The 25,435-nt window shown below is 46.4% G+C and overlaps 1 protein-coding gene across 1 annotated transcript in view; it reads right to left on the bottom strand.

Moving 5' to 3' along the window:
- The window catches only part of Tmem132c (transmembrane protein 132C), a 320,703-nt gene that overhangs the window by 169,394 nt on the left and 125,874 nt on the right, over positions 1-25,435 (bottom strand). The gene's annotated exons all lie outside the window — the stretch shown is intronic.

Genomic DNA, 25,435 nt, shown 5'->3' with positions numbered 1-25,435 from the left:
CTACCAACATCTCTACATGCTCACGTAAGACCTGAAGTGATAACTGTTCAACCATGCCTTGCTCCTGAGATCAATAGCAAGACAAGAGGAAGCGATAGGTCTATATTAAGGGTAATTTCCATGCAGCAGTAGCAAGGAGAATCCCAATTCTTCAGCTCCCGGAGCTGGTGTGTGACAGATGCTCTGTGAGGCACATGGATGGGGAACAAGGGATCAGCACTGGACTGAACTTAAATGGGGGGAGGGTAAGGGGGGGTGCAGATGCCAGCCAGGCAGCTACAATCTTTTCCAAAATGTTGAAACATTCAGCATATTAACCTGAGAATTAGTATGTGCAAAGTGTTAACCATAATGGGTGTCATAAAGCAAGGATGTGATAAATGGCAGATGTTCCTATTATTATGCTATGTGCAAATTAAGTTTCATATATATACCTTGCCAAGGAGTTCACAAGTAAAAGCTGGTTACCTTGCCTCCTTCCTTGGTGATCTAGATGGGAAAAAATATGCAGAGGCAAAGATAAATCTTTATTAAAATAAAAGGGCTTGTGGAGGCTGGGGAGGTGACTTGGTTTGATAAAATGACTGAGGCCCTGAATTCCATCTCCAGCACCCATGTAGACCAGGCATGGTAGCACACATCTTTAATCCCAGCACTCTGGAGGCAGAGGCAGGTGGGTCTGTCAGTTTGAGGCCAGCCAGGTCCACATAAGGAGTTCCAAACCAGCCAGAGCTACATAGTGAGACCTTGTCTCAAAACAAAACAAAAACCAATCCTACCAGGCATAGAGGCACACATCTGTAGCCCTAGGAGAAGAGCTGGAGACAGGAGGAACCCAGGGCTGTTGGTCAGCCAGTCTAGCTCCATCGGTGAGCTCTAGGTTCAGTGAAAGACTCTATCTCAAAAAGTAAGCTGGAGAGTGGGTGATATAGGAAGACATGTGACACCATCATCTAGCCACTACATGCATGTACAGACACATGAATGTGCATATACATGAACGAACACACACACACACACACACACACACATACACACACACACCACAAAAATAATTTAAAATGTCTCCCACCGCTGGATCTTTTCCTTTTAGCATTATGCTTTTCTTCTCCCCTTCCTGACCTTGGTCCTCAGATATCTTCTATGGTGGTCTCTCTTAGTCAATGCTTTTACTAAACTCAATTCCTGAAGTGCTGAGCCTCTCTTGGCTTTCTGTGCATGGCCAGAGAATCCCTTTCCTTCCTCATCCAGTCCAGAAACTGCTTACCCCCAAGGCACCCCATCATCAACACTTACACACACTTGTACACCACCAGCATCTCTCATCATTTTTCCATGCACCCCCTACCCTCCTTAGCACTAGTTGGCTTCTAGTACCAAAGGGTGGATCACTGGAGATTTACCAAAGATGGATGCAACCAAAGCAGCTTTGCTTCAGCTCCCATCAAGCATCAAATGTGGGGGCTAGGGAGATGACTCAGTGGTTAAGAGCACTTGCTGTTCTTCCAGAGATTCCCAGTTCATTTCTCAGCACCCAAATGGTGGCTCACAACCATCTGTAACTCCAGTTCCAGGGGATCAATGCCCCCTTTTGGCCCCCTGTGGTCACTGCACATATATAGTATACATACATATGTATGCAGGCCAAACACCCATACACATAAAGTAAAATAAATAAATCCTTAAAACATTAGAGTCAACAGTGGTGTCCCGGCGCCGCCCCGCCGCACCCTTTATCCCATTCAGAGAGCAGATTCTGTGTTCGAGCCAGCTGCTACAGTGAGTTCAGAAAGCGTAATACACAGAAACCTGTCTCGGAAAAAAACAAACAAACAAACAAACAAACAAACAAAAACATTAGAGTCAAATGCCCTTTCTGAGTTTTAGCTCAGTCGCTTACTTCACTGGAATCCATATGTTCTCTTGGAACCCTGAACTACCTTGACAAGAAGTCCAGGTACACTGTTGGCAAGACCACACAGAGGGAGAGGGGTTAGAGGTCAATGATCATAAGGAGAAAATGGCCCCAGAAATCCAGCAACCCCAGCTGGATGAGACCCAGCAGTTGAGAAAGCTCACCCTCTTCTATGCCGTGGCAGCAGAGAGGGGAGGGTCAGCTGAGCCATATCTGGTCAACCAGGAAATCAAAGGCAGGCAAAGCAGTGGTTCATTAAAGCCACGGAATTGTGGGTCATACACTCTACAGCCATTAAAAACAAGATGGGCACAATACCTCTACAGAGACTCCCCCCAGTCACATTGCAATGACGGGATGATGGACAAGGTCTTATCATCCCATTCTTTCCCTTGTCAGTTACTTTTCTGTAGTGAGGAAATACTTGAGAACGACAACTGTCTGCAGGACACGGTCTGCTTGGGTGGGGAACAGTATGGCAGAGGGGTTCCATGGCAGCGGGGGGTACTCCCAGCTGTGTGGAGCAGGAAGCAGAGGTGAATGCTGGTGCCATGGCTGGCCTTCCTCCTTTCTCTCCCCTCCCCCTTCACCTCCTCCCCATGCAAGATCCTGGTCCATAAGATAATGCTGCCAGCGTTCAGAGCGTGTCTTGCCTACTTGGTTAATCCTCTCTGGAAACACTCTTATAGACACACCAGGATGTGTGCCTCGGGCTCCTGGGTGATTATAAATCTAGCCAAGTTGACACCGAAGAGTGGCTGTCCCACCTCTTGAATTTGTAAAAAAAAAACAAAACAAAAAGCATGTGCCAGCCGCTCATGGGAACTGCCGTGTGTCTTGGCTGCAGACCCTTTCGTTCCCCTAGCTTACCACTTCCATAAGTAGTCAAAGATTTCCATGTAACAGTTTCTCTTTTTGCTAAAATTTGCTAGAAAACAAAACTTTATAATGGATAGAAAGCTCACATCGCCTGATAGAAACAGAAGGATAATATTTCCTTAAATACATAATTATTGCCTTTTCTTTTTACCACTTATTTATTTATGTGTATGTCTGTGTGCCTGTGTGAGTGTATGTTCACTATGTGCATCCGGTGCCCACAGAGGCCAGAAGTGGCATCAGCTGCTCAGGAACTGGAGTGACTAGTGGTTGTGAGCCTCCGTGCAGGTCCTGGGACCCAAACGACAGTCCTCTGCAAGAGCAACACACACTCTTTAACTGCTGAGCCATCTCTGCATCCCACCGGGCATACTTATCATTAAAGATGAGGCTCCCTGGCAGATCAGCAGGGAAGGAACCCGGCTATGAAAAGTTGCCTGACGCACACAGGGGAAACCATTCACTTCTCTGCTTTGTGTCTGTCTTTGCTTCTTCAAAGCATTTCTAGATAGAACACCTGCCAAATCCTACTTGAAAGTTAATATTTATTCTTTGCATTCATTATCATATTTACTAATGTCTTAGTTCCTTTTCTATTGCTTGTGGTAAGACACCATGACCAAGAACTTATAGAAGAAACAATTTATGGAGGGCTTACAGTGTCCGAAGGTTAGAGTCCATGGCCGTCATGGCAGCAGGCAGACAGACATGGCACTGGGGTGGTAGCTGAGAGCTTACATCTGAGCCGTGAGCGCCTGGCAAGGGGAGGGCTAAATGGGAATGGCATGGGCTTTTGAAAGCAAGGCCACACCTCCTAATCTTTCCCGAACAGTTCCACCAATTGGGTACCAAGTATTCCAACATATTAGCCCCTGAGGGCCATTCTCATTCAAACCACCACAATTACATTTATTTATTTTTTTAATTTTGTGCATGCATGCCAGGGTACGCACGTGCCAGAGAACATACATGGAGGTCAGAGAACGACTTGGAGAGTCAGTCAGCACCTGCCACCATTTATGACCCAGAATCAAGCTGAGGTCCTCGGGCTTGGCATCGAGTGCCTTTACCTGATGAGTCACCTCATGGGCTCGCATTATTATATTTTTAATCTTATTTTATTGTCTGATGACTGTCCACCCACAGAGAAGGGGCAAGCTCCACTCCACAAGGTGACTTCTTTAGGTCTGTTCCACTCATTCACAAATCCTCAGCTTGTAGAGACTGTGTTAGTAGGTGTTGATAAAGTTTTATTGACTGACTGACTGAAGAATGAATTTCTGACTTGTTGGTAGGGGCTGCCTCACTCTAAGCCAGAACTAAGCTAGTTTGATCACCAACACATCTCTGAGACTTTTCCCTTGCCTGAATCAATATTGTCTGTACAGATGCAAAGCGAAATGCTTAACACCAGCTAGTTTATTCTGTGTCACAATACATTTCTGACGGCGTATTTATTTTCTGCCAAGCAACAAGCAGTCTCTTGAAGAAAAAAAAAAAAAGGGAACCCCCGAATGGCTGGGATTCACAAGGGAGAATGGAGTGTTTATTAATCAACCTCACAAAACGTGCAGCCCTCTCTGCTGCTGAGGTGGCGGGTGAAGAGGCAGGGAAATTTAAAATGAAGAGGATCGATTTTTCCAGGAATCAGGAACCCAAGTATGCCCCAAGATCTGAGGTAGATTTTGACTTTAAATGCCTATTTATTTTCTTCCTCTTATACAGAAAAAAAAAAAAAAAAAAAAAAAAACAGTATTTCTCCTTTCTCCTTTTATCACTCATCTTCATCTTATCTTCCTCTGGTGGCCAAGGAAAGAAAACGACAAGTTATAAATACGGTGTTCCAGGGTTTTCCTCCCAGAGAGCAATTCTGGAGGAGCCATCACGGTATTTCCTTTCTTCAAACAGAAGTGACAGACTTGGCAGAACCCTGGCCCCGCCCTTTCAATTCCCTGACTGTTGAGCCACCAATGACAACCTTCGCATCCGTTTTAGTTTTCCACAAAAGAGCTCCTTGAAGGGGACTGTGAATCCTTGTGCTTTCCAAATGAAAACAAGGGAGGCAAAAGGGAACCAGGAGAAGAGAAAAGAGCTGGGCTCCCAGTTGTGTTGCGATTTGAAGGATGGAATTTTGTGTTTGTCCAGCCCGTGCGCTTGTTTTAAAAAGAAGACAAGAAAGAAATAATTATAGCACAAAAGTCCATGCGTATAGTTCTTAAACTTCAGTTATTCTCTTTTTCTTTGGGAGCCATCTACCTTATTGTTTGAGGCAGGGTCTCTCCCTGGGACCCGGAAATCACTGGTTCAGCTAGGTTAGGTGGGAGGCCAGGGATCCTCTTGTTCTGCTCTTCCCAGTGCTGGGATTACAAGTAGAGGCCACCATGCCTGACTTTTTTTAATGTGGGTTCTGAGCATGGATCTTGGATCTTAATGCTTGTAAGGTAAGCACTTGACCAACTGAGTCATCTTCCCAGCCTTCATTTCTGCTTCTGGACATCCAACCCATATACTTTCTCCCTGGTGGATAATTCCCATGTCTAAATGTGCAGTCTTAGGGGCTGGGCGGTGGTGGCACACGCCTTTAATCCCAGCATTTGCGAGGCAGAGACAGGTGAATCTCTGTGAGTTTGAGGCCAGCCTGGTCTACAGAGCGAGATCCAGGACAGGCACCAAAACTACACAGAGAAACCCTGCCTGGAAAAAACAAAACCAAAACCAAAACAAAACAAAAAAGCCAAACCAAAACAAACAACAACAAACAAAGTGTGCAGTCCTTTCCCTGGGAAGCCTCTGCCTTACTCACTTTCATCCCTGGAAAGCAACAGAGCTTAGACTCATGACTGCTCCAGAAACCATGGGATGGTCTGAGTCATTATCACACTTCATGCTGATGGCTGACAGTCCAGGATGTATGCAGCAGAGCCCTTAGAAGATTCTGTCTTCACACCATTCCACACCGGGAAACCATCATTCCCTGCTCCATAAAGGAACTCTGATAACATCAGGCAAAGAGCACAGTTTCATCTTGCCTTCATCCCGAGTGGAGAAGCCATCCTGCATGGCTCACACAGACCCAAAGCCGATGAATAGATGTTCTCTGGTTGTTTGGTTGGTTCCCAGCAGATTAAACACAATTAACTTAATGGGGTCCAGGACTTAAGCCCTGTAACACTGAAGTGGGACGTGTTAACTGACATGTCTGAAGGGAGCAGGTGGTAGGTGGCTCAGGCAAGGAGGCCAGTGGCCTGTGTGGCATGAAGTATGGGCTGTGGCATGGCACAGAGCCCAAAGCCCCACAGCGCAGCCCCCGTGGCCTCCACATTCTTGCAGCAGGAAAGTAGGCTTAACTTTCAGATCATCGGGCTTATAAGAGAAAACCAGATTCTTCAATAGAATAGCTTGGTTGATAGAACTCGGCATGGGCCAATCAAGCGCTTCTACAGACCAAACAGACTCTGGGCTGGTACTTGCAAGTGTTTCCATGATTGATGGCTAAGGGAGAAGCAGAATTTAATGTGTTTTGGGGCTAGTTCCATGTGGTAGATGGTAGAAATGGGTATATTTTTTTCCTTCCCTGAGTTCTTTGGCAATGTGACGTGGAAGTTCCACCCACTAAGAAAGGACAGGGGGCTCTTTCCCCACTCACAGAACATGGATGAGTGGCACTGAGCACTGTAGTTCTGGTTACACTCCCAAACAGCTTCAAGGGCAAGCCCAGGATAGCCCCTTGGGTTATAAGACATTTATGTCCATCAGCGGAAGGCCTGTCAGTCCTCCAGAAGCAGTGGGTCCAGCTGAGAGGCAGTTGATCTTGGTAACAGGAGCTAGCTCGACCTGTCAGAAGAACAGCCCAGCTAAACCCCGGCACAGATGCAGACCTGTAGAATTTGGCAACAATAAGTAATGGTTGGTCCAAGCCATGGATAATCAGGGTGGTTCTTTTCTGCATAAAGTAGTTGAACTGTTAGACTTGAATCCTAGCTATAACTACTACCACCAACCCAAGATGACTCCTCTGTAACATTAGAACAAGAAGATTCCTGGGGATGGTAACACTCAGGAAAGCATTAGTGTAGAGTAAGTCCTCAACAGATTATCAACACCTAATGCCTTCAATGTGTCACTTTAAAAAGTTCTTCAAGGGCTGGGTAGATAGCTCAGTTGATAAAGTCCTTGCCATTCAAATGACAGGATCTGGTATGATTTCCAGAATCCCAATACTAAGGAGGTAGAGATAGATTGACATCTCTCCTGCACACACATACACACACACTATATACACATACATACTTAAAGTCATTAGTGTTTTTTTTTTTTTTATCAGTGATACCTATAATAAGCTTAATTTTGCCAACTCTAACATTTGGCAGGCTCCATATCTCAGAAACTGGAAGGAAGCAAATTAGGCAAAACCACCCACTGAGTGAATGTGTGGGACCTGACTCTCATTTGTGAATTGTCAAGAACTTGGCAAGCTCTTTGGTCGGTTGAAATTGCCATTGTGTAAGCACTGATACCAGAGAAATTTCCAAACAATACAAACAAAGGCTGCCTCTTCCCCTTGCTGGAGGCTAGTTGTATTTATAATTCTTGGCACACAACCTTTATGCATCAACCAAGCCACGATGCACAATCCCTCTGCCATAAAGATTTTCTTCTTGGTGCCACCAAATCCCATTGAGGGAATGAATTCCATCTTGATTAGTAAATCTTGGCAAGAGAGATCTTTCCCCTTTATGTATTTATTCTCTGAGAATTTTATGTATGTATACCATGAAATATGGTCATTCATATACATCCCCATTCCCGATTCTCCCTGCATCTCTCGCCATATTCCCCCAACACCTCCCCCTTCTATTTTTATATGTTTGAGACCACTTTAAATACAATTAATGCTGTGTATATGTATACAAGTATGGGGCCATCCATACCATTTAAAAAGGATGTCCTTCCTCCCAGCAGCCATTAACTGCCAATAGCTCCTCATAAATGAATGGGGCCTGGGAACCTCCTCCCTCATCCATGCGGAGATCATTGACTGGCTTGATGTGATGTGGGTCTTGAGTAGGTAACCATGGCAGTATAGTAGCCTGAATCCATCATTTCATAGCTATCCTCCCCATCCTCCAGCTCTTATACTTTGTCTCCTCTTCCATGATGTTCCCTGAGGCCCGGCAAGAGCTGAAATGTTGATAAAGTCACCTTATTTAGGGCTAAGCACTCCGTTGGTAAGGGGAAATCTTAAGGGACTGTCTTAGTTGGGGTTACTATTGCTGTGATGGAAGACCATGACTAAAAGCAAGCTGGGAAAGAATGGGCTTATATGGTTTGCACTTCCACATCACAGTCCACTGTTAATGGAAGCCAGGACAGGAACACAAACAGAGCAGGAACCTGGAGGCTGGAGCTGATGCGGAGGCCACGGAGAGGTGCTGCTTACTGGCCTGTTCCTCATGGCTTGCTCATGATTTCTTAGAGAACCCAGAACCACCAGACCATGGGTGGTACCACCCATCAATCACTAATTAAGAAAATGCCCTACAGGCTTGCCTATGGCCTAATCTTCTGGAGGCATTTTCTCAATTGGGTCTCCCTCCACACTGGTGACTCTAGCTTGTGTCAAGTTGACATAAAACTAGCCAGTATAGGGACCTAATCATCTACTCTTCCTCCTGCCCCAGGACAATCATGGCTAGTTCATGGCCAAGTGCTTCTTCCTGGGAGAACTACATTCAATCCGTAGAAACAGGGTCAGGAGAACTACGAAACTCACTGGTCCCTTCACGGCTGCTCTTGAGCCCTAGCTTTCAAGAGCTTTCCTGAGGAGATCCCCGTTCCTCTCATTCACACTCTACCTAACATCCTTTCCTTGATTTCTCTTTTGCTGAGGTCATGGCTCAGTTACCACACCCGTGATGGACAACCACAAAAGACAGATGCTAGCATCCAACCTGAAGAGTTCACCCAGGGTCTTGCTCAGTCCCTCGGACTTATGGGTCTCGCAGGGTCTGTATTCATTTATATAGGCAGCTAGGGATCCATATGCTAAAAAACATACTACCATCAGGCCCCCAGAGAGAACATAGAAAGCTTTATCTGTACTCTTAGTTTTTCAAGGGCCACAGCCAAGCACATCAATTCTTGAGTAAGCATTGAATGTAGCTTGGAGTACCCGAAAACTGTGATCCCCTGAAACACAGCACCAGACCCAGTGATATGGGAGATCTAAGCAGTCAGTGACAAAGCCAACAACTCATTATCCTCCACAGTGCTGACCCACACTGTTTTCTTTTGTGGTTACTAGTGAGTCATGTTAGTAGACATTTGATGAAGTCAATGAGATGTAGAGATTTTTACGCTTCGGGGAAGATGGTAGAATGGACACACCTTGGAACGTGTGGTCTATATGAATACTTGGTCCTTAGTGGTGCGGTCATCTGGTGCTGGCTCGTGAGCCCCTGTATTGTAAGGGAGACCCATCATGTCTCTAAGGGAGACCCATCATGTCTGTAGTATGCTCACCCCAGCGGCTGGCTGGTCTCCCTGCATTGCTCACAGCCTGGTCCACATCTTCTTGGTGCTGGGACTTAAGCTGAGCAGTCAAGAGTAACATGGGAAAGACACAGGAAGCTGTTACCATGGGCACTGGGTACTGCGGAGTCAGACTGCTCCGTGACTGGTAGTGATTTGGGCAAATCATATACTCAGTCTGTTGGAAACACATGGCCTCCTTAACATAGCTGAGGAGACAAATTGCTTTAAGTAAAGACAGTGTCAGCCCACAGACCCAACACACACCATCTATGCCGTCCCCTGTTTCTCACTCTTGGGTGTAAGGGGGTAAGCAAAGACCCACAGAAAGTGCCATATTATGAAGCCCTCAGCAGCTTGGAAAATGACAGATTAATCATCTCACACTCATTAGGTCTCAATAATTGTCACTCTGTTGTCTTGTGGCCCTTCCTTTGATGTTCTGTAAATGGGCTTGGCTGCTTGTTTGAAGACAGAACATTCTAGAAGCCAGTGTGTAAAATTCCCAGGAGGAAATTTTTTATTTTTTATTTTTTTTTTTTTATAATCACCATTATGACTCCATTATGGAACAGTTTTTTTTCTTATTCTAAACAGAGTTCACAGTGAGTGCCAGAACACACAGAGAGGTTCTCCCTGGAGGTTTTGTAAGCACAGACACGGGGACCAGCCTTCCTTTAACTAACAGCCAAGCAACACTTGCTAGGGAGAGCAGGGTTGGAGCAGGGACCCAGAGGAGGAAATGCTCTTCTTGGATGCTCTAGGCTGTTTCTCAAGGCTCCTGGCCTCTATGCTGGGCACAGGGTCATCACACATCAAGCCCACATCCTCACAGGGAAGCTGCTGTTTATCGTTTGCTGAGAGACCAGCCAATGTATAGGAACATACAACCTTAGGAGGTGACCTGAGAGGGGAGCAAAGAGGCCACTCGAGCCCTTCAGAATTGCACCCTTCTCTTTTAATCTGTTTGTTCAATTCCGTTTGAATGTGCACACTCCTGAACTGTTTCAATTAGATGCCAAAATGATAACAATCTGGAGGGAGAGGAAAAGTTGAAGGTATTTTATGTAATGTTTTCTGTAACTTTTCTTATGCAAAAAAAAAATAAATAAATCCACCACATGAAACAGTAGACACTTCCATAGCAACAGCTCTGTCTCCTGTTTCCTAGAGACTGCTCTAGAAAGGATGGAGGGTGGTACAGCCAAGCCAGTCCTGAATCTCCAAACCCCGTGTGGGGTTTGCCAGAGAGGCAGGTCACTTCTAATTACTGTTCATTGTTCTGGGGCTGCAATGGGCTTACACACGCTAAGCAAATGCTCTACCACTGGGCCACACTTCCAGCCCTGATTCTTCTTTGAATAGAGTTTAAAGCGGCCTCAATTAACCTTAAAGGAATGAGATTCCGACAGCATGGATGTAAGTCCCCATGCTTTCCAAACATCTTTCTCTAGTCACTCCCATCTCTAACATAGTGTCCAAATGCATTCTTGATTGCCACTGATGGCTGTGTCCTAAGGGTGCCCCACACAGACTTAATTTGGGAGTTTGCTTTGCAATGTGTTCTACGGGTGATGAATGACGGGAAACTTAAACAAATGCTTACGTCTATGCTAAAACAGCAACCGAGGCTCTCTGAGTCTTTATCCCAGACAACAGGGAAAATATTACTGAAACTCTCGACAGCCCAAGAGACATTTTTGCTATTTTGTTTTGCTTTGTTTTCTTTTTCTAGAAGAGTCAGAGGAAGGGTCAGTAAGGCTTCTTCTAACAGTTTTCAGAAGATTGGCAAATCTATTTTAAAAAACTAGCAAAATAACATCCCAGAGTCCTATTTAATCTCTACCTGATTTCAGACACTTTAAAATTTTTATAAATTTATAAACCTTATAAATCCAGCACTTGTGAGGCTGAGACAGGAGGACTGCTGGAGTTCAAGGTCAGCCTGGGTTATACAGTTCCAAAATAGCTTGAGTGAAACCTTGTCTCAAAAAAAAAAAAAAAAAAAAAAATCAGAGTGTGTGAGTGAGTGTGTGTGTGTGTGTGTGAGAGAGAGAGAGAGTGTGTGTGTGAGAGAGAGAGTGTATGTGAGAGAGAGAGTGTGTGTGCGTGTGTGTGTGTGTGTGTGTGTGTGTGTGTGTGTGTGTGTTCCTGGGTTGTAATGAGATGAGATGGGAACCAAATGGTCAATGATTGTAGAGTCTCTGTCCTCACAGTGTGTCAGTGCAGCAAATACAGCATTATAGGGTTAATTCTGTGTGATTTCCTCCTCAGGATAGACACACTTGTTCCCAGAATCACAAGTGACATTTCTTGACAATCTTCTTTCCCTTCCAGACTTGCCGCCCCTCCCCCCAGCCTTCCCTTGGGTTCACTTTCCAGGGCACTCATGCTGTTAAAGGAACCAGACCAATTTTACTTGGAGAATAAACGCCACTGAGGAGTTGTGTGATTAGGTTCAAATGAGATAGTTTAAGATAGAACACATCCTAGTTAACATCAGCTATCAATGTGGCACAGCCTAGAACTCACCTGGAAAATGTTTCGACTGTCTTTATCAGGTTGGTTGGTAGGTGTGACTGTAGGTGATTGGCTTGCTAATTGATACAGAAGGATCCAGCCCACTGTGGGAGGCACCATCCCTAGGCAGCTGATCTTGCACTGTAGAAGAAAGCTAACTGAGCACAGACCTGTGAGTGAGCCAGCAGGTAGCATCCTCCATGGTTCCTGCCTTCAGGTTCCTGCTTGAGATCCTGTCTTGAGTTTGCTCAATGATGGATTCTGAGCAGGAGGTGTAAACTAAACAAACCTTTCACCTCCAGGTTGCTTTTGGTCAGAGTGTAATGTCACAGCAACAGAATAAAAATAGAACAGAAGTCAGAGGAAGGAAAAATAAACCAGGACATTAACAAGAATTCTAGCTAGGAAGGGAAGAGGCCAGTGACAATGGGGACAGAGAACACTGAGACTTCTGGGTAAACTGAGGCCTGTGGAGGCTCAAATTTCCCTAAAACTGAAAGGATGAGCCAGGATGAGCCCTGAAGTCCAGCCTTCACAGTGGTTCCATTTGGACGGCATCGGGGAGAAAGGCAAGACCACAGGTCATGTGAGCAGAGCCTCAAACACCAGTTGCTGGAAATATCACCTCCACATTTACCTACTGCTTATCATTCCAAAGCCACCAGAACACGCCACAAGGCAATGGGCTTTCCTTTCTGCAGGAGGTACCCCCAGCGACACTAGGTATCTCGGTTTATCTCTGCCTCTCCTTTCTGTGGGAAGAGCCATGCCCTTGTTGCTGGATGCATCCATGCTATCCCAACAGCAGCAGCCTACAGGGCAGGAAGCAACTTAATCTCAACAGAGATACCACTGTCCCTTCCTTAATCACCGTCTCTCCAGACACAAGGCTGGAGGGGAAATGAGTGTCCCTAGATGGGCAAAACAGAATATTGAAGGTAACTTACAAGCTGGCTCAGATGGGTGAACTGGAAACAGTGTGAACAGCAGCAGTGTGAGCAGCTAGTCTGAGGAGGGTGACCCACCTGGATTGGGTGCAGGTGCACACTGCTTTGCGGAATCCTCAGGCCCCGCTACACACATGGGTCCTGAGCCAGCACCTAGGGGTGGGGTCCAGCATGCTTGCACAAAGCCCTCTAGGGGGCGCTGTTACCACTTGCAATCCCCCTGTCTAAGCTCTCCTGGTGGGAGCTGAAGGCTCATGGTAGCATCAAGGGCTTGGGCATGGATTGGGGCGTGGAGGAGCTTCTCAAGTGGGGCCACCACACATCTCCTCTAGGATGATGGCAACCCCAGCTTTCTCTTTTAGCTGTTTCTGTATCTGCTTGTCCTGCACAGGAGGTGCTGGAAATGGCAGAGGCCCAAGGTCCTTTTAATCCCAGCATCCATCTCCATCCCACTGCCCTTTCCTGCTGTGCTGGATGCAAGGGAACTCGGAAGCCTTCTTGCTCCAGTGTTAGAGACAAGCTTTCATTTCCTTTCGAGTTCCCAAAGATCTCCATCCAGGTCCCTTCCGAGGTGAGGTGGCCTGATCGAGTTCCAGTAACACTTCTTTCTGACAAGTTTAATTTGATGCACTTAACTGCCAGTTTAGGAAAACTTTATTTGAATAAGAACAAGCCTAGATATCTTGCCCCATTTAAAAATTAACGATGCTTAGGCCGGAGAGATGGTTCAGTGGTCAGAGCACTGGCTGCTCCTGCAGACAACCCAGGTTTGGTTCCCAGCATCCTTATGATGGCTCACAATCATCTGTAACTCCAGTTATAGGGGATATGACTCCCTCTTCTGGTCTCTAAGGGCACTGCACACACACAGTGCACAGACATACATGTAGGCAAACACACACATGCATAAACCTTTTTAATCAAAGATGCTAACTAGACAATTAAGCTACAGTCTTTTTCTTTGAACAAACAAAGAATCATGAACCAGACAGGAAGTGTTTGAAGCCATCTACAGGGACAATGCCAGTGGGAGACGCTTGCAGAAGACAGACCAGGAGGTACAGCAAAGAGCACATCATTTGCTATAGATACAGAGTATGTCTGATTTAGTCTATCTAAGTAAAAAGTCCCTCTCATCTCCCAATCTTGAGAAGAACCATGATATTTTAAGCACTATGAGGTGAGCCATTAAAGAGTTAAACTCCAATAGTAGGCTTGTCATTGGAAGGACACGGGAAGAAATATTCTCCTGAACTCTTCAGAAACGTCAAACCATGTGCTTAGCAAGAAGGAGCCAGGGTGCTTCCCCCCCCCCCCCCCCCCCCCCCGCCCCAGCACCTCTCATCCATCAGCCCCACTGAGCCAAAACGTGCCCCTCCCCACTGTCCCATTTTTAACTCAGCCACCATGTGTGACTCATCTCCCCTCTGTGCACTTTGGGATGACGTAACTGAGTTTGTCATCTGGACGCCATCTTTAAGTCTTGCATCTCAGAAACTCTGACACGGATCCGCCGAGTGTGAGATCGGTCACGTGACCCAGCCTTGTTCCCGGAAGTGTTCATTAACAGATAATGAAGGGACCCGAGTGAAGTGCAATCCCCCTTCCCGAGGATGGGCTCTCAAGGACAGGTTCCCGCTGAATGATCCAGATTAGCATTTGCTTTCAAAAGCAGAGATGTTAAGGCGGACTCATTACCAGGTTTTAGACTAACTAGATAAGGCCCCTGCTCTTTTGGTAAACAGGAAAATCGGCCTTGATTTCAATGGCTTGTAGCCACAATATCTTCAGCCAACATGTGGGAGACAGAGCTCTCATCTTGCCAAGAAGGTATGCTCTGTCCTTATCGGGCCGCTTTTAAAAGACACACAGGGCACACTCGTGAGTCCCTATGACACACACAGGCTCTGAAGTCTGAGAAGCAAACTGTGTGTCATGCTCACAGTGGTGGTCATGAACCTGCTGAGCTGTTCTTTCTTCTCAATGGAGTGCTGTCTCGTGCACTGTGATGTACCTAACTCCACGCCACCCCCCACCCCCACCCAACCCCCACCCCCCACCCCCGCCAGCTTCCACTCAAGAGTAGCAACTTTTCCCATTCCCAGGTCAAGAGCTAAAAAAGATTCACCTAAATGTATCCCTGGGGAAGTGGGGTTAAACCAATCCTGGGGTGGTCTCAATGAAAGCAAGGACAATCATCTTCCCAAAGAAAACTGATCCTGCCTTAGGGGTGGGGGCCCACCAGATAGATGTCCCCGACTTTACTCCTAGTTCTCAATCAGAAGGCCCAATGTGCCACGGGACTTCAAAACAAAAAATATGTATAATTAAAAAAAATCGCAATATAAAAATAGTTAATATTTATTAAAAGTATCATAGGTGCCAACTGTAATAAAATTCTATCTGGTTGAAGTCTCCTGATACCACTGCACACGGGTTACTGCGATTTATCCACATGCAGAAATCACGCCTCAGAGGGGCTTAGGAACCTGCCATGGTCACACAGCTTGGGGTGCTGTGCCTCTGGTTTTGAACGAACCCCACGACCTAACTCTGACCTTCACACCTCTGCTGCAAGGCTGTACCCGTAGCCGGAGTGCACACCCGCGGCTAGCTCCTGCCCCACCATGCGTCCTCCTCCTCCTTCTAACACCTTCATTGTGTTTCTTTCCCCGGTGACCCCATATACACACGCCCTTAACGTGCTTTGGTGAGATTTATTCACCTCTTGCAGCTTTACGAATAGCCCACTTGCATTTGCTGGCCATTGTAAATAGATTAGCGATGGCTGTGTGGCCCAAACAAAGTCAAGGCAACTCAATTACAGGCCATTTACTGGACTCATTATAAGAGAGACATCTACTTTCGGCTCTACACAGGGCAAGAGGCAGGAGCCACTGGGGCTCCCTGAGCAGAAAATGAGGGAGGTAATGATAATTTGTGCCAAAGGGATGTCATTTAAGCCAGAGGCCTCTGAATCCAAGTCCCCCATCAGTTCAGTTGCAGGGGACAAAAAAAAAAAGCTTTTTTTTTTTTTTTTTAGCTCAAGTCCATTTGAGTTGTAACTGAGCTGCATGTGACAGACACATGCCTCCCCTCTCAGTGGCTCTGTATTATCATCTGTAGGACTGGCTGTTGAGAGGACTGAGTGATTTTTTTTTCCCCAAGTGCCATTGGAGACACAATGGTTTAGGAGCCTAAAAGGACCACCCAAGTTATAACATCCAAGAGGAGCCGGAGTTTTGATTCTTGGGACCCACAGGTTCCATCCTGGCTGCATTGGGCAAGATCGGCAGACAAGACCTCACATTTCTTTGTCTGTGGCCAGTTCTGTTGTCAAAGACCCCACTGGGAAACTCAAGAGAAAAGAAGCCTGCCCGTAGACTGCCATGTCACAGCCATGTGGCAGTGGGCACAGAGACTTTAGGGATGGTGAGATGCGGCCCCTGCTTTCTGCACATTGCTGCTGTGAGTGTTTCCATCTGGGTGGGGGCATCCTGGCCCCCCAGTTAGGTGTCCTCCCAGTAGAGGACAGAGGAAGAAAGTCCTAGCTCATAGAAGATGGATGTAGAGACCATGGATCCCATTGCAGGAAGAGGGGAAGCGAGACAAGGATCCTAGCCCTAGGGGAAGGGAGGTGGATGAGACCCGGAAAGCTGAGAGCTGCAGCCACCTCTCTTGTCCCACTGCTGTATAGTTTCCTTCCGTTGACCTCCATGTCCCCATACGGAGAACCTGCCTTTCCAGAAAGAGTCGCTCATGTCTCTCAAAGCAGGCTGCAGCCCACCTGTCCAGAGGGAACTCCCAGACGCACACTCAGTGTTTCTAAGAACACTGGGAACACAGGCTGGAATGGCAGACAGCCTGACTCTGGGAGCAAGCTTAAAGAGACAACACCATCAGGAAACTCCAAGTGGCCTTTTCCTCTCTGGCCAAGAGTTGGACTTGGCTAATAACTCTTGTGGGGAGCAAGGCACATAGTTCAGTTATCTAAAATTCAGGAGCCCCAGAGAACTGACATTAGACCAGCTGTGCAGTAACACCTTAAAATTCCCAGATCATTGCACTGGGCACATTTGTATGCACTGGTCATTCCAGCACTCCCAAGGCTGAGGTTGAGGACTGTAAATTTGAGACCAGCGTATACTACATGGTATGTCAAAGGCCACCCCGGCAACACAGTAAGAGCCAGTGTCCATAGACAGACACCAGGTTTGGGAAGATGCTTTAGCTGGGAAAGTGCTGAGCATGCAAGCATGAAGCCCTGGGTTCAGGCCCAGCACTCACAGAAAACAGTGGGCATGGCGGTACATGATTGGCATCCCAGCGCTGGGCAGGCAGAGATGGGTAGATTCCTGGAGCTCACTGGTGGGCCAGCCTAGGCTACAGGGTGAGTTTCAGATAGTGAGAGACCCTGCCTCAAAAAAAAGAAAAAAATTAAAAGCCCCAAACCAGAGAAACAACAACAACCCCCCAAACCAAAACCAAAACAAGTTAGCTGGGTAGCAGTGGTGCATGCCTTTAATTCCAGCACTCGGGAGGCAGAGGCAGGTGGATCTCTGTGAGTTCGAGGCCAGTCTGGTCTATAGAGCAAGATCCAGGACAGGCTCCAAAACTACACAGAGAAACCTTATCTTGAAAAAACAAAAACCAAACAGGTGGATGGAACTCCCAAAAAGTGACATCTGAGGTTCTCTGGTCTCCACACCCATGCACATGCAAGTATGCATTTCATACACAAGAACACAATGCACATATACATACAACAAACATACATACATACATACATACATAAAGTCACACACAGAGACACACTCACAGTACATACACAACTCCACAATACACACACATGCACACACACACATATATATGCACGCACACTAACATATACACATACACATGTGCATATACATACATACACACAATACACGCATACTAACATACACATGTGCATATACATACATACACACAATACACACATACTAACATACATATAAACATATATATACACAACACACATGCATACTAACATACACATAAGTATATGAATACATATACATACACACACATCACGTATACACTCTAATACCACATACAAATATGCAGACATGTACAAACACATGCAACACACACATGCACACACATACACACATGCACACTAACATACACACATAGACAGGCACACACTTACATGCACACACATACACACAAACACATATGCGCGCGCGCGCACACACACACACACACACACACACACACACACACACCACGACAAAGAAACCAAAGGCAGAAAGGACCGACGAGCCTCCCTGCTGCAATGACAGCTTGGTCCTTCTAGCACCCCTGCTCTCTGGAAACTTCCAGAAAGACACAAGATGCCACAGGCCCACTCCTCAGGGGTTAAACTGTGCACCACAGTCAAAGGCATAATTTGGGGAGCTTGAGAGCCGAGATGACTCTTAAGTGGGTTAAAGAATGTGGAACAAAGACCGCGGGTGGCGGGTCGGAAGGGCTCTCTGGTTCCTCTCTGTTCCGAGCTGGAGTCAATTTGCTGTTCCAATGTTTCCCACAGCAGCAAACAGCTCTGGAAGTCTGAACCCAGCCTGGGCTGCCTGGCAACCCAGATGTGTTTGGGGGGAGCTGGGGAGGGGACTCGGGGCCGGAGCAGGAAACCACTTCTTTACTTCTTCCCAAGCAGAAAGAAAATTGTTCCTTTTTGTCCGTTCCAGGAGAACGCATTTAAAATGACAAGCTGAAGAAAATGAAAACAAGGAGGCCTTCGATGGGGAGAATAACAGACATCGGGCAGAGAGCAGAAAAAAAAAAAAAAAACGACTTTCCAGAGTTTTCTCTCCCTATGTGCCAATGATGCAAACTTGATTGCATTTTAGGGTTTCCTCTGGTAATGGGGAGTCTGAGGACAGACCAGCCCTTCTTTGACCTCACGGCTTTATGGCCAGTTGGAGATGTAGAGGCAGAAATTACCAGGAGGAGCCAGGTATCTGGAAAATGCCTTGGAGGAGGAGGAGTTGTGGGGTTTTTTTTGTTGTTTCCTTTTTCTTTCTTTCCTTTTTTTTTTTTTTTTTCAAATCTTCAAACATGAAAGAGATCAGAAGAAAAAAGATGAGTCTGTGAAATTGAATTATAACAGCATCAGGCAGCCTGCGCTCAGCAATTAAGAGGAGTGGATTTGAGAGAGTGCTGGGCTGGATGGGGGTGGGGAAGGGAGAGACCTACTTCAAACTCAGGTGGTGTGTGGGGTGCTTCCCAATGGGAAATGTGGCTGGTCAAGGGGCATGGGGGCACTCAAGGATCCAGGGACTTGGAAGCAGCTTCTCTGTGGTGGGGGTCAACGCAGCCCCCATCCCAGAACCCAGACCCACATGGAGCCTCACAATGAGAGCCATCTGGGAACAGAGCCTTTGTGGGTTGTTACGGGTGAGTGGGCCCTGTCCTCAAGGACAATGTCCTCCTGGGAGGAAGGAAAGGGTCTCGGAGGTGTTAAGAAGCCACAGGGTAGCGGCAGGAGGGAGGGTGTGATGGGAAGAAGCTGAAGGTGGTGGCGCAACCCCAAGTTGAGGAAATGAGGACCACACCGCCAGGAGCCATCACGAGCTGGAAGAGGTAGGAAGGCATTTTCTCTAGACACTTTGGGGGCACCTTGGTTTCTGGTTTCTGGCCTCTAAACCTGTGAGGGAAGGAAGCTTTGCTGCTTCGAGTCACAAGGTTTAGAGGCAGTTACCATGACAGACACAAGGAACACATTGCTACTTTGTGTGTGTGTGTGTGTGTGTGTGTGTGTGTGTGTGTGTGTACGCACACATGTGCAAACAGGTGTGTGAATGTATATGGAGGCCAAAGGTTACATCAGGGTCTTCCTCCACCATCTTATTTTTTGAGGCAGGATATCATACTGAACCTGGAGCTCATGGATTCAGCTAGACTGGCTGGTCAGGGAGAGGCAGGGACCCTCTGACCTGCCTCCCCCATGCTAGGATTACAGGCATACTTCACTACAACACCCAGCTCTTTCTGTGGGTTCTGGGATTCACACTCAGGTCCCCACACGTGTGCAGGAAGCACTTTATCAACCGAGCCATCTCTCCGGCCCCTATTTATTACTTCTTGGAGGCAAAAAGGTCACCTGCAGGTATTCACGTCTGTGCAGTGACAGCTATAGTGTGACCATGTTACCTGCTGTGACAGTTGGTTTTCAATGTCAAGTCTACACAACATAGAGTCACCTAGGAAGAGAATCTTTTAAAAAAATACTATTTTGTTATTTTAAATTACATTAATATGTGTGTTTCTGCATGTAGGTATGTGCACATAAGTGCAGGGGCCTGCAGAAGCCAGAAGAAGATGTCAGATCCCCTGGAGCTGGAGTTGCCGTGTGGGTGCTGGGAACTGTACTTAGGTCCTCTGCAAGAGCAGCAAGTGCTCTTAACTACTGAGCCATCTCTCTGGCCCCAGGTAAGAGATTCTTAATTCCTAATGAAGAATTACCTAGGTCAGACTATTTTGTGGGCACGTCTGTGGGGGAACTGTCTAAATGACATAAGAAGACTTAGCTCATTGTGGGTGGCATCATTCCCTAGGTAGAGTGTCTTTTAGAGCATAAGAAAAGAGAAAGAAAGCTAGCTGGGAACAAATAACAGATGTGTTTATCTCCCATGCTCCTGACTGTGGATAGGCTGTGACTAACTGCTTGACTTCCGGCCTTGATTTTCCCAAAATGATGGACTGTAAACCTGAATTATAAACCTTTGTCTTCCTACTGCCTCATCAGGATATTGACTCACAGCAACAGAAACGAAACTATAACACTCTTCAAAGGGAGGCACTTAGGAATCCCCATTTCTGGCCTCTCTTTAAAGCCACAAAGCCTGGTGGTAAACTTCCCATTTGTCACCAGTGGCTGGGGCTGTCAAGTGGCCAATCCCTTCAGAAGCAACATCTGAGCATCCAGGGCCTGTGGCTCCTGTTCCTTTTTGCTCCATAGGTGTGATATATACCCTAAAGGACGGCCACTGTGAGCAGGTGGGCGGTTGGATTTAGAACCGTGTAGTGTGCTTAATAAACCTTGCAGTTCTCATTACTACCTAATTCAGGATATTTTTATGAGCCCCAGAGGCTGACATCACTCCCTTCTCGGCATCTGTCCTGGCCACTGATCACTGCTTCATACAAATGGAATCACAGGCACCAGAGTCATTTGTATGTGACTTCTCTCGGCATCTTATGTCCAAGGTTCACCTACACAATGGCATATATTGTCATTTAATTCCTTTTCAGTACTTCATTCTCTTCCACTGTATAGGTACCTCACATTTGCTGTTTACCCAGCAGGTAATGGGTGGTTTTCATGTCTGGCTATGATGATAATATTTCAGTATATGTTTGTTATACACAGAGGACTGTGTATAACATCCTACCCTTTGATCTCTGGTGGGAGCCCACAACTCTGCCCTTTGCACTGGTTGGTCACAAACTGACTCTATTGGATTAACCTTCCCCAGCCCTTGTAAAGGAGGTGGGAGCCAGCCTCAGTCTCCTTTGTCAGACTTCTCAAAAGCAATCCACCTCCTCTGTTTGGGAGCAATATTCTCTCAGTCCTCTTGTAGATGAAGTCACACAGTACATCTCTTTAACTACTTTCCTGCATTCATCCATCGTATTTATCGACTGACACATGCTAAGAACATGTCACAGTTGGGATCATTTATTTATTCATTTATTGAAACATGTTGATGCCAAGGCTATGTTGACTCGGCTCGGGGAACCAGGGGTCACTCATTATGGTGACTGTGTCTCACTCAGCAGTGACAGGGGTCACAGAGTGAGGGAAGCAAGGACATTGCTTCTTCACCCATCACTGGCTGCTGCATTCCTCATCCATGTTATGGTCCCACCTCTGGAAGACAAGGCTATGAAGGTCTGGATGCTGGCTTTAGAACAGCCTCTCTTTGTCTACTATCGGGACTAGCTCCACAGTTCACCACCATACACATGTAAAAAGAATTTAAATGGAGTTCCCTATAGCAGGGTGACAATGCCATCACCAGACACCAGAGAGCCAGCTACCAGGAATGGGTTACTTCTTTTGGATATATTGGTCAGTAAGGTTCCATTGACACTCCAAACATTACAGCCTATTGCCAACACTGCAAATTGCCCTTCAGGACTTGACTGTGAGACCCTATTGCTGAAGACACCACAGACTCGAGTCATAGGAAATGGAGAAATCAAGTAGGTATTCACTTCATTCATACTGAACAGCTTTCATGGTGCTAGAAGGTTCCATGCACACTACTGGTAGAGAAAAGTAATCATCAATCTTACCTAGCTGCAAACTTTGCAAGGTACCATAATAACCAGCCTGGCAAGACATGCCCTCTAGCGCAATAGTGGTACAAACGTCAAAGGTGTCATCAACCACTTTCTGATTGGATTTAAGGCCCACTTCACGAGATGGAACCTATACCTGGCATTATTATTAGGGCCAAGAGCCTGTGTCTAGACAGGTCATAGGCACTAAGGAGAACCTACTGCTAGCACTCTGCTAAAAGGACAGACTGTTCCATTAACTCCTAACAACTTATCCTTATTCCCATCGATTAGTAGAGCTCTCAACCCTCATCAGAGAAGCTGATCATCTCTACAGTAGATGGTGATTAGCACAGAGACCCACAACTGGTGAATGTGCAGAGAATGAGGGACCGTGGAGTGCTCAGACATAAATGGGACATACATATTGCATCCTCTGCTCCCAAGGCTCAAGGATCACTGAGGAGGAAGAGGCGGAAAGATTGTAAGAGCCAGTAAATGGCTACAAAGGAACAGTGTTTTCAGGACACAGCAGGGAAGTTGCACATAGGACCTTGCGGTGGTTATGATAGAATGCACAAGACCTCTGCAAACTCAAGTCAGACAAAATCCCAGCATGGAAATGGAAGGTGGGCACAAAGTCCCACCCCTAGCTGAGGAGCTACTGGTTATTGGCAGCTGCTAGGAGAAGAAGAATATGTTTTCTCTAAGAGTGTATTCCTTGTTCTCAGTTTGGACACTTAGCTCCTGATGAGGCTGGGAACATGTGGTCTGTTTATTCATCCAGGCATCATTAACTGATCCCTCTTCCATTTTGTCTCAGCATCCCCGTCCTGCAACACTCTAAGCACGCTGCCTCCATGATGATGCTTGTCCGTTATGCCTTGTTCCAGCAAGGCCTGCCTTACTTAAAAAGCATTCTCAGGACTCCCCTGGTCATATTTACAGCATTTGCTTCCTTACGGGGGGCAGGGAAGGTTCCCTTCTCCCGCTAGTGCAGAAAACCCACTCAGGAACGTGGTTACCCTGGTTCCTTCACTGCTATTGAACAATGCCCTGCCAATGGCTTAGTAGGCATGAATGGAACAAAGATTTGCGGAATTAAAAGAAACACTGCGTGCACAGTGAAAATGAGAGAGTGCCGGGTCTTGTTTGGCTCATTAAAAGAAGGTAATTACAAATGCAAAAAAAAAAAAAAAAGGAAATAGTAATGCTTTAGAATCCCAGATAGAAAAGGCAACTTGGGGGATGGGAAGATGGTTTCAGGGGGTAACCGTGTTGGCGATGCAATCATGAAAGACCTGAGTTTGAAGCGCCAGCATCTACGTAAAAAGCTGGCATGGTTGGTAGCGCCTGTAGTCCCAGCAGTGAGGCGGACTAGCAACTGGGTACAGTGATCCAGAAAGAGACACATGCTGTCTCCCAAAGAAAACCAAGTGGATGGAGGTGAGAGAGTGAAAGAGGAAGACATCCTATATCCAGCACTAGCCTCTGTGAGTTTGGGCACAAGTGTGTGCACCTGAATGTGCACGTACATGCGTCACAGCACAGACATGAAATAATGCATAGATAAATGAATAAAGGGCTTGGAGAAGGCAAACCTTTCGTTTGCTCAAGAGTGGCTTCAAGAGCCGTTCTCAAGTGGTTAATTGTGGGAGTAGATGGAGTGAGAGCTGGGTGATGCTGAGCAGGGTGGCTACCTGAGCTATCTGAGCATCGTATAGGCACACAGCTGTTTGCCCAGGCTGTTGGAGCGCAGAGTCTTCCTGCCTGGCCTGGAGGGCTCACTGCTCATGAAGCTGCCTGTGGGATGAGTTCTCTGAGCAAAGCCTTGCTTTGCTGGCTAAATGTTAAGGTTTTCAAGGGTATCTGAGATGCTCTCCAGCTTGCATCTGAACATCTCGGGTCTGAACATGCCTGCTCATCTGACGAGTACAAGGTTGAGAACACAGGCCCTATCATTGTCCAGGCTGTGGTAACTATGCCCGAATGCTGTGGTCACTTCTCAGTCCAGATGTTCCACAGCAAATGATTGACAGAGTGGCCAGAGCATGCACAGCCCATCAATGACACAGGATCTCCCTCCAAATCCAGGGCCTGAAAAGAGCACCCTGCATAGGCAAAGGTCTCATAGCTCATCTGTCCACAGGGCACATCTCTTAAGGGAAACTGGACATTGCTTTCAAAATTTGCCCATGGCAGCTGGACTTACTCCCCTTTGAAAATTTCCTGTTATGAATAAACTTGAAAGGATAATGCGCCTTACTTACAACCTGAGTTTTTAATCCAAATATTACAAGCAACTTGGTTAAAATGGTCAATGTGTGGCCTTGAAAGTAAGGTATCGATTGTTAGATTGAGTGACGAAGCTGGAAGAAGGTACATGGGAATGACTGGGTGACTTCTAAAGCTTGCTACAGGACGATCATAAAAAGAAATGAGTTGTTTTTTGTTTTGTTGTTGAGATGAGATCTCACTATGTAGCCCTGATAGGCCTGGAACTTTCCATGTAGATCAGACTAGCCTTGAACTGACAGAGAACCACCTGCCTTTGCCTCTGCCTCTTGCATGCTGGGATTAAAGGCATGCCATGCCAAGATTTTAAAAAGATACATAGAAGAAGTAGAGATTGGAGAATAAGGAGTGGGAAAAGTGGAGATCAGGAATAGGGGAACACAGAATGGAATACCATATGATAAGCTGGCCGAATGGACCAACCGTCAACTGACAGCCAAATATCAGAAAATCCCCAGATGTCTACATTGTCCATAACTCTCTTCTCACTTTATGCTATTTTATTTTTCCATATTTCATGTATTTGTGGCATTCATGTATGTGAATGTTTCAGCATGTGTGTGTGTGTGTGTGTGTGTGTGTGTGTGTGTGTGTGTGTGTGTATATGTGTGCATATTTCTGCAAATGTGTGAGCACATGGAAGCCCGAGGTGGATGCTGGGAATCATCCTCCATCTCTCTTACACCTTATTCATGGAGCTTTAGCTTATCTGAAGATAGTTCCAACCCAGAGGTCACAGATGTGGCTGGTCTCCTAGTGAGCTTGCTCTGTGGCTCTCCTATCTCTTCCTCCAAGTCTGAGATTACTGGTGGGCTACCCTGGGACCTGAACTCCAGTCCCATTCTAGCATAACCAAGGTGTGACTCACTGGACAATAACTCCCCAGCCACCTTTCACCTTTCCATGTTTATTTATTTGTTTATTTAATGTGTATGTGTATTTACCTATGTGAGTTTATATGCACCACATGCATCCAGGAGCCCACAGGGGCCAAAAGAAGCCGTTGGAGGTGGGGCTGTAA

The sequence above is a fragment of the Peromyscus leucopus genome, chromosome 23 (assembly GCF_004664715.2).
Source record: "Peromyscus leucopus breed LL Stock chromosome 23, UCI_PerLeu_2.1, whole genome shotgun sequence".
NCBI lineage: Eukaryota > Metazoa > Chordata > Mammalia > Rodentia > Cricetidae > Peromyscus > Peromyscus leucopus.
Note: the sequence above shows the minus strand (reverse complement) of the source record. Positions and strands in the feature narration are given on the sequence as shown.